General features: G+C 39.1%; 1 non-coding gene across 1 annotated transcript; it reads right to left on the bottom strand.

Moving 5' to 3' along the window:
• Nucleotides 1-4,440: 4,440 nt before the first annotated feature.
• On the bottom strand, nucleotides 4,441-4,516 carry trnav-uac. The gene has a single exon. It is a non-coding gene; the product is annotated as a tRNA-Val (tRNA).
• Between the last annotated feature and the right edge of the window lie 4,369 nt (nucleotides 4,517-8,885).

Below are 8,885 nucleotides of genomic sequence, written 5' to 3'. Positions count from 1 at the left end.
TAAGTATTAATGTCTTTGTGTCCCTCTCAATCTCATTGGCTGATGCAAGCTGAAAAATGAGTTAGAAGTGATCATAACTCGTAACACCACTGTCATTGACAATCTAATGCATTGCTGCAGGTGTCCCACAAGATGTCCGAGTACATCCAGAGACCATAGATCAATGACAGTGCTTTCCTTTCTTCAGGTTACTGTACAGTACACTGAGTGTACAAAACATTATGAACATTATGCTCTTTCCATGACATAGACTGACCAGGTGAATCCAGGTGAAAGCTACGATCCCTTATTGATGTCACTTGTTAAATCCACTTCAATCAGTATAGATGAAGGGGAGGAGACAGGTTAAATGAGTATTTTTAAGCCTTGAGACAATTGAGACATGGATTGTGTATGTGTGCCATTCAGAGGCTGAATGGGCAAGATAAAATATTTAAGTGCCTTTGATCGGGATATGCTAGTAGGTGCACCGGTTTGAATGTCTCAAGAACTGCAATGCTGCTAGGTTTTTCACACTCAACAGTTTCCCATGTGTATCAAGAATGGTCCACCACCCAAAGGACATCCAGCCAACTTACATTTTAGTCATTTAGCAAACACTCTTATCCAGAGCAACTTACAGTTAGTGAGTGCATACATTTTCATACTGGCCCCCCGTGGGAATCAAACCCACAACCCTGGCGTTGCAAACGCCATGCTCTACCAACTGAGCTACACACAACTATTGGAAGCATTGGAGTCAACATTGGCCAGCATCCCTGTGGAATGCTTTTGACACCTTGCAGAGTCCATGCCCTGACAAATTGAGACTGTTCTGAGGACAAAAGGGGGTGCAACTCAATATTAGGAAGGTGTTGGTTACAATTATGCTTATCGGTAGTTGTCATATTCGGCAATAAACATTAGTGTGTCAATACACTTCTTGATTAGATGTGTCAGTGACATTTCTTGATTAGATGATAAACTAATTCATTTAATAAGCACCATCTAAAATCTGCAAGAGCAATTACAAAGCTTCGAATTCTCTTGATAAACAGATATTATCTATTGATTGACATCTTACAGCTGATTTTAATGAAGCCCTCTGTGGTGTAGCCTACCTGCTGTGCTGCCTAATGACAGCCTCTGGGGCAGTGGCATTTCATTGGGCAGACACCTTCATAGTGCTCAGTGCAGTCCCTCCGTACTTACATTTACATTTTAGTCATTTAGCAGACGCTCTTATCCAGAGCGACTTACAGGAGCAATTAGGGTTAAGTAATACAACAACCAGAAATGCCCATGCAGGAACATATGGATCAGGCCATGAGGTAGTGCTGTACACTTTAGTGTTAAAGGTATTGTACATTCTTAAAAGAAAGGGCTCGCTTCCTATTTGGTCTTCAAAAAGGTTCTGTATAGAACTGGAATGGCCATTATTTTAGCAGTGTACTATACAGGATGATGAGATTAGATTTCTTAGTGGAGTAGTGCTTGAAGTTCTGCAACGAGGTCTCAGGGCAATTCGTATTATTCTGTATGTAAATCTGTGAAAGTCCATTTAGTATGATATATTACATTATGTTAGGTTACATTATGAACGAAATAGCTGTCATACAATATCATACGAATTATAGGACGTATAGTATCATATGTCATACCCGGTCGTACAATAGCATCCGAATTGGATGACTTAACTAACTTATCATATAGTATTCCAATTTGATTTGTCACATGCTTTGTAAACAACAGGTGTAGATTAACAGTGAAATGCTTACTGACGGTCCTTCCCAACAATGCAGAGAGAAAAATATATAAATAATAAAAAAGAACACAAGGAATAAATACACAATGAGTAACGATAACTTGGTTATATACACAGGGTACCAGTACCGAGTCCATGTGCAGGGCTACGAGGTAATTGAGGTAGATATGTACATATAGGTCTTTCTCTGAGACCAGGTTGCTTGTTGTGCTCTAGCAACAAAGGAGAGTTACGGGGAGAATTGACATTGGCGGTTAGGGGAACTAACGACAAAGGTTAGGTGAATTGGGTTAAATTTAGATTAAGGATAAACTAAAATGCTATAGTTGTCCTCGATGTGACTCGAACACGCAACCTTTGGATTGCTAGACGGTCGCGGATTACGCCCACCCATCCTCCCCGACCAATCTCACTACTTTCGTTTCTGTGTAATGTAACTCAACCATTAGTAGGTATGTATCATACTGTACGTCTTGGCGGGAATATGGTGTAGTTGTAGACCGAAATTCGGGCCATTTCTTGATGTGGTTGTTCTCTGATATCAGGAAACGTCCATTGATACTTGCAATTGATCAGTTCCGGTATTATGAGACTAATGGTTTCTCAACACAGATTATTTGTTTACATAGCAGGTTAGGATAACTACCGTGGCAGGTTAGGATCATTAACGTGGAAGGTTAGGTGAATTAGCGTGGCACGTTAGGAGACTAGGTTATGGTTAGGAAAATAGTTAGGGTTAGGTTTAGCTACAATGCAACTGTTGTCCCCGACACGAACGAAACGGCCACGGACCAATGGCGAGCGTTAATGGGTGTAACTTGACATCAAGAAACGCCTATATCAAAAAACGCCCCTAATTGCCATCTGCAATTACACCCTTCTCCTTGGAGGTGCTCAGAAATACGTAAAGTATGTTTGTATGGCTCTGAGGTCAGGCTGAGCATTGATGCGGAGGAATGCTTTCACAGTACTCCTCGCATGACTGTTAAGCTTCGCAATACTGACTGGCATGGTGGTTATGCTTTAGCAAAGTTTAGCAGTTCTCTCCAACACTGAACCATTTTTTAATCAGTCTGTCTCCTCCTCTTCGGAAAAATGTCATGACAACACAATGGGACACAAATAGTTCATGATAAGCAAGTCATCATCTATCTAACAAAACGGGACGATAATACAAGTGGCTGTACAAGAGCCTAAATAACAGGGGACAGAGAGACTTGTAGTCATCAAGTAATCAACAGTTTGATTTGTGCAATCTTGGGCTATTGTTATTGTCTGAGTGGCCTCCCAATGGGTGCTTCAACTGTGTCACACTGGCTGTAGTGATGTCATCAGGTGTGTTTGTCACCTCCAAGCTGTAGGAATTCAATAAACCATTAATCATTACATTCCTTGCAGTGTTTCAAACGTTTTGTATAATCTTTTATTTACTTTATTGTCAACAAACATTGACAGACTTTGAGTGCAAAGTTTTGAATGATACAAGAACTTCATGTATAGTATGCATCATTGCACTCCAACCTATTATCATCTTAATGAGTCTGAGCTGTCAGGCAGTTAGAAAACGGATCTGATTGTACTCTTCTCTTTTTTTCTATTACACTGATTATGCCCAAGGATTTCTGCAAAAAGTAGATTCATGAATATGTCTGTCATAAACCTATTTACAGGTATGTCATCAAATGACATGTGAGTGAGAAATGTATTAATTTCATCTTATATGAGAAGTGCGTTTTGAGGGGATCCAGCAGTGTTGCAGTTCTTGACACAAACCGGTGCGCCTGGCACCTACTACCATACAGCGTTCAAAGGCACTTACATTTTTTGTCTTGCCCATTCACCCTCTGAATTGCACACATACACAATCCATGTCTCAAATATCTCAAGGCTTAAAAATCCTTCTTTAACCCATCTCCTCCCCTTCATCTACACCAGTGTTTCCCAAACCTATCCTCGAGTACCCCCAGCCACTCTTCCTATTTCATGTATTCCAGAACTAGCACAGCTGATTTAACTAATGAGGATCTTGATGATTAGGTGACCTTTTGAATCAGCTGTGCTAGTTCTGGAACACATCAAATACCTGGACAGGCAAGGGGTACTCAAGGAGAGGTTTGGGAAACACTGATCTACACTGGTTGAAGTGGATTTAACAAGTGACATCAATAAGGGATCATAGCTTTCACCTGGTCAGTCTATGTCATGGAAAGAGCATAATGTTTTGTATACTCAGTGTATGTACATTTCTCCTTGAATGACAGATTACATACTTTAGTTTAAACACTATGCTATAGTGGTAGCAAATTGGTAGAATACATTATAATATAGAATCCCCCATAAATAAGCACTGTCATTCTAAGTGATATAAACTAATCCAACATGTTTTCCATGGTTCTTCCATAATGTATGTGGTAAAGGGTTGAACCATCTTCACTCTCTCAGATGTAAAGAATTATGTTTGTAGGAGCACATTTTGTGATATAACAATACTAAACTATTAATAGTAGTTGTTGTGTAAGTCCTGTTTTGATTCCTTTGATCCAATGCTGTTAATGGCTGGTTGAAGTATTGCTATAGGTAATGACAAAAGTGTTGTTTTCTTATTATGTAAGTGATTCATTTTTACATTTTACTCATTTAGCAGACGCTCTTATCCAGAGCAACTTACAGTTAGTGAGTGCATACATTTTCCAGACTGGCCCCCCGTGGGAATCGAACCCACAACCCTGGCGTTGTAAGCACCATGCTCTACCAACTGAGCTACAGGAGGCCTTTTCCATCAGAATACCATATTTGGCAGGATTGCAGAGCGTCCATTATCTAAGGCCACTCTGCTCTCTGCCTCTGCTTCTGTTCTCCAATGCTGAATTCATATCCAAGGTGGTATGGTGGAAATTAAGTTGTATGTATTGTGTTTAAAAGAGGACACCGTTTTTTTATTTTTTATGTTAAAACTCTTTCAGAATCACATGGTCAACAAAAGTACATTTCAGTGAAATCATACATTTTACTTTGTAACAAAACTAAATATGCCCTACTTCTACATACAGGACTTCTCAATTGGAACATTTAAATTCTTGTGACCTAACAGCCATTAGCTAAAGTCTGACTAAAAGGACTCACTTTGTTCAAAACTCCAAGACCTGTATTACAAAGCTTTCTCTACCTTATTTCCCTCACATTACAACTTAAACTACCGGCACAAATAGCATCTACTGGATCTAGGCCGCATGGCTATAGAGTCAACCAGTCAAATTAAATCCACTCTGGACTGCCTCCTAAATATGGAACATGTACCCCATTTAACGGTATCCTCCAGATCCGTTGTTATGTATTATGGTGATCAGGAGACAGTGGGAGGCCTGATGACATGGCAAGCACAGAGACAGACAGTGCATCTCACCGCTGGCTTTTTATCATCTGCTGACTGACTGGCAGCCAGTCACTATTAAAGTCCTACTCCAGGCTCCTTTTCAGCTCATTTATTACCTGATTTCCTTAACAAAAGGTACATCTCAATAGGTGGCCCAGGTATCCTCGACATAGCACAATGCCTTTCATTGGCCTTTCCTCTTTTGTTCTCAATTGCTCCTCTATTGTTCCTCAGGTAAGGGGGAGGCCGATGACATCACAAATCCCTATCAGACCAACTCCTTGAAAGCCCTACTCCTTGAAATTTGCAGTTGTTTCTAAAAAACAGTTGTGTCTATTTTGCCCAAAACTTATTATTTTTACTCTTTAGTGTGTGTACCGGTACTTTACTGTATTTATACTTGGGATATTGCTTTTCAACAGTAAAAGTTAAAAAATCACTGGAGCACGTCTTTAAATGTCACAAACTGTCACTCAATAATCTATGTTTAAACATACACACAAACATGCCATGTTCTTCATCATGTTTCATACATGTCAAGAAATTATATTTGATAGACATGATCGAAATGGTAAATCCCGTTAACAACTAATGTTTTTATCACTGATGACTACTGAAGTACAGATGGCTATCTTAATTTAATAACTGTTGTCGCAGAGAATTTTCCCAGTGCAGCAGGAAATGCAAACTTATAGTGTATTCAAGGTTTAAAAAGTCTTCTAAAGTTTGTAATTTCCATTTACAAATGTCAGACTTGATTTGCCCTAACGAAAAATATATATAATCCTACAAAATGTCCATTATTTATAATCCACATGATAATTCACATGTCCTGTTGCTGCAGGATTATTTTCCTGCTGTGAGAAACTGGTACAATTAAGATATTACATCTGTAGTGTTTTTTAATCCCAGTAACAAGACACAACATGGGGGTGTGCATGTTTTAGTGTACTTTATTCAAAGATAACAAGCAATTATGATACATTATTGATCAGGGGAGTTATTACCTTCTGTTTCTGATTTAGGGATTTGACGTGAAAAGGAACTAATTGGAGCAATCTCCATACATCATGCACTAATGAGCAATCAATAGGAAAATAACATTTGATGGGATTAATACGATGAGAGGATGGGGACTATTCAGAAACAAAAACATCTACATGCAGTACTGTCTGTCTCAGGAGAATGCAGTGGTGCAGTTGGTATAGAAGAAAAGGGAATCATTTTTGTAATTTGGATAGCTTCACTCAAATTTCTATCAACGCTTCACCTGATAACACTTTATACAAGAATACCATTAAACAACAATTTCCACTTAACAACCAAAGCAGGACGTAAGGACAATATCTAACATGACACCATTATTACAAATAGTTCGAAACTCTGTGTGAGGTGGATATCAGTCCTATTTAAACTGAAAGCTACGAAACATACTTATCTAGAACAGTCCATCGACAAACTACAATCTGGTAATGCAAATGTACCTCAAGATCACTAATATAATTTACTGTATACAACCACATCACTGTCTTGCACTATTTTAGGTAAAAATTACATTTACATTTACATTTACGTCATTTAGCAGACGCTCTTATCCAGAGCATTATTTGGATAGTACATCTGTAGACGCGCTACAGACTATCTACAGACTATCAGTAACATTTCAACTATCTATCTACTCACCCTAACCCTAGCCCTAACCCTAATCTTAACCCTTATCCTAACCCCAAACTTAACCCTGGCCCTAACCTTAACCCTTACCCTTATTGTAAAACTAACCCTAACGCTAATCGTAACCTTAGCTAGTAGCTGCTTATCAAAAGATAGTTTGTTGATAATATGACCGTCTGTAGATGCTATCCAGACTATCCAAATAAGTGTGACCCTATTTTACTACTCCAATAGTTAAAGCAACATTCTATGGTAGCTGCAAAAATAAATACACAAAAATATACTGACAATCACAAACACAGATAAATCACTTTTTCACATTGTAAACACAGCACTTTGATCTGTATTCATACACAGTCCACACCAACATCAACCTGTTTATAATTCAAGTTTGCAAGCCACCTGTTAGTGCAGGGGTTCTCAAACCTTTTGGGTCCAGGGACCCATTTTGTGATAGCAAATTCATCAGGGACCCCTCATAATCAGAACACAACTCAAGTAAAAAAAACTGTTTTAAAAAAGGATACAAGGAGTTTTACTATGACTTCGGCAGTGCGTGGAATAAAAAAACTAGTCTCAGGCCCAGTATGAAAAATGTATGCACTCACTAACTGTAAGTCGCTCTGATAAGAGCGTCTGCTAAATGGCTCAAATGTCTGTAAAGGAACATTTTAAAGGCCCACCTCTTGACATTGTAGAGAAAATGTTTTTGCAATTCTACACATTTTGTCATGGGGCAGAGAGATATTTTGTTGTTGCAGCTTTAAAGCTAATATCCTGAAATTCTACACGTTGCCATGAGGCAGAGAGAAAACGTTGCAATTTTAAAGCTTAAATTACAGTGCATTTGTGTCCCCCCCCCAAAATTGAGGAATACAAGAAGTGTTGAGTTGAAAATTGTATAATTGGTGGAGTACAGTGGATACCAACATCCCTGTGAGCCTCCCCAGACCTATGTTGCCCGGGGTTAAGAACCTAAATTGTAGATTCATAATATTATTAAGAACATCAATTGTAGATTCATAATATTACATTATATTGTATTACACCCTCTAAACTTATTCCACTAATCCCTCAAATTTGTTTATTCTGTTGATGTAGGTAATATTCATATTTTTAAAAATGGTTTCCATGTGTTTGATGCCATTCCATTCGCTCCGTTCCAGCCATTATTATGAGCCGTCCTCCCCTCAGCAGCCTCCACTGCCTGTGGACCCCACTTTGAGAACCCCTGTGTTAGAGCATGTAAGGTTACATACTTCAAGAGAACACACACTTGCATTACCAATTAGCCTTGCAACAGCTTGCAACCCTTGCCAGTTCATTTCAGTTACTTTCTCGACGTCATATCTGCTCTGCATTCTACCATCTGGAATAGGCTCATATTTGGTTCACCACACATCAATATTCATACAGTAAGTAACAGGAAACTTTGTCATCAAAATGTGTATAGTTTAAATCAAAGAAATGTTGCTATCATGGGATGTCATTTCTTGACCAGAAGAAATTAAACAACGTGCTATTTGCATGTGAAAATGTAATCTCCATAGTCTTTTTTTGTGGCCAACTTTTTCTGGGTGAGTGTATTGGATATCAGCCATAAGGTCAACTCAAATGGCTAATGAATGTCAGTAATACCCAGTTAGTAGTAAGATATGAATGTCCTCTTACATTACCTAAAGATTTCCCTAGGCCATTATTTAGCTAAGCAAGCTGTAGCGAACAACTCTGTAGCTGGAGGACAGAAAGCTGAGCTGGAGGACAGAAAGCTGAGCTGGAGGACAGAAAGCTGAGCTGGAGGACAGAAAACTGAGCTGGAGGACAGAAAGCTGAGCTGGAGGACAGAAAGCTGAGCTGGAGGACAGAAATGCAGGTGGTTCACTTTATTCTTCCCTCACATGTATTATACTATAATGGGTCTCTGCAATGACAGCTGAATTGAGGGCTCCTATATAGGACACATCTAGTATTACAGTCAGGTAGAAAACGCTTTTTCACAGTCAAATGTCATGACAACATCCTCTTATCTCCAACCTGTTCATTCTCCAACCTCACCATGCACACACACCCCACTGTTGTTGTCCACCTCACTGCCTT

This window comes from Coregonus clupeaformis, chromosome 9 (genome assembly GCF_020615455.1).
Source record: "Coregonus clupeaformis isolate EN_2021a chromosome 9, ASM2061545v1, whole genome shotgun sequence".
NCBI lineage: Eukaryota > Metazoa > Chordata > Actinopteri > Salmoniformes > Salmonidae > Coregonus > Coregonus clupeaformis.
This window is presented reverse-complemented; position numbering and strand designations above follow the sequence as displayed.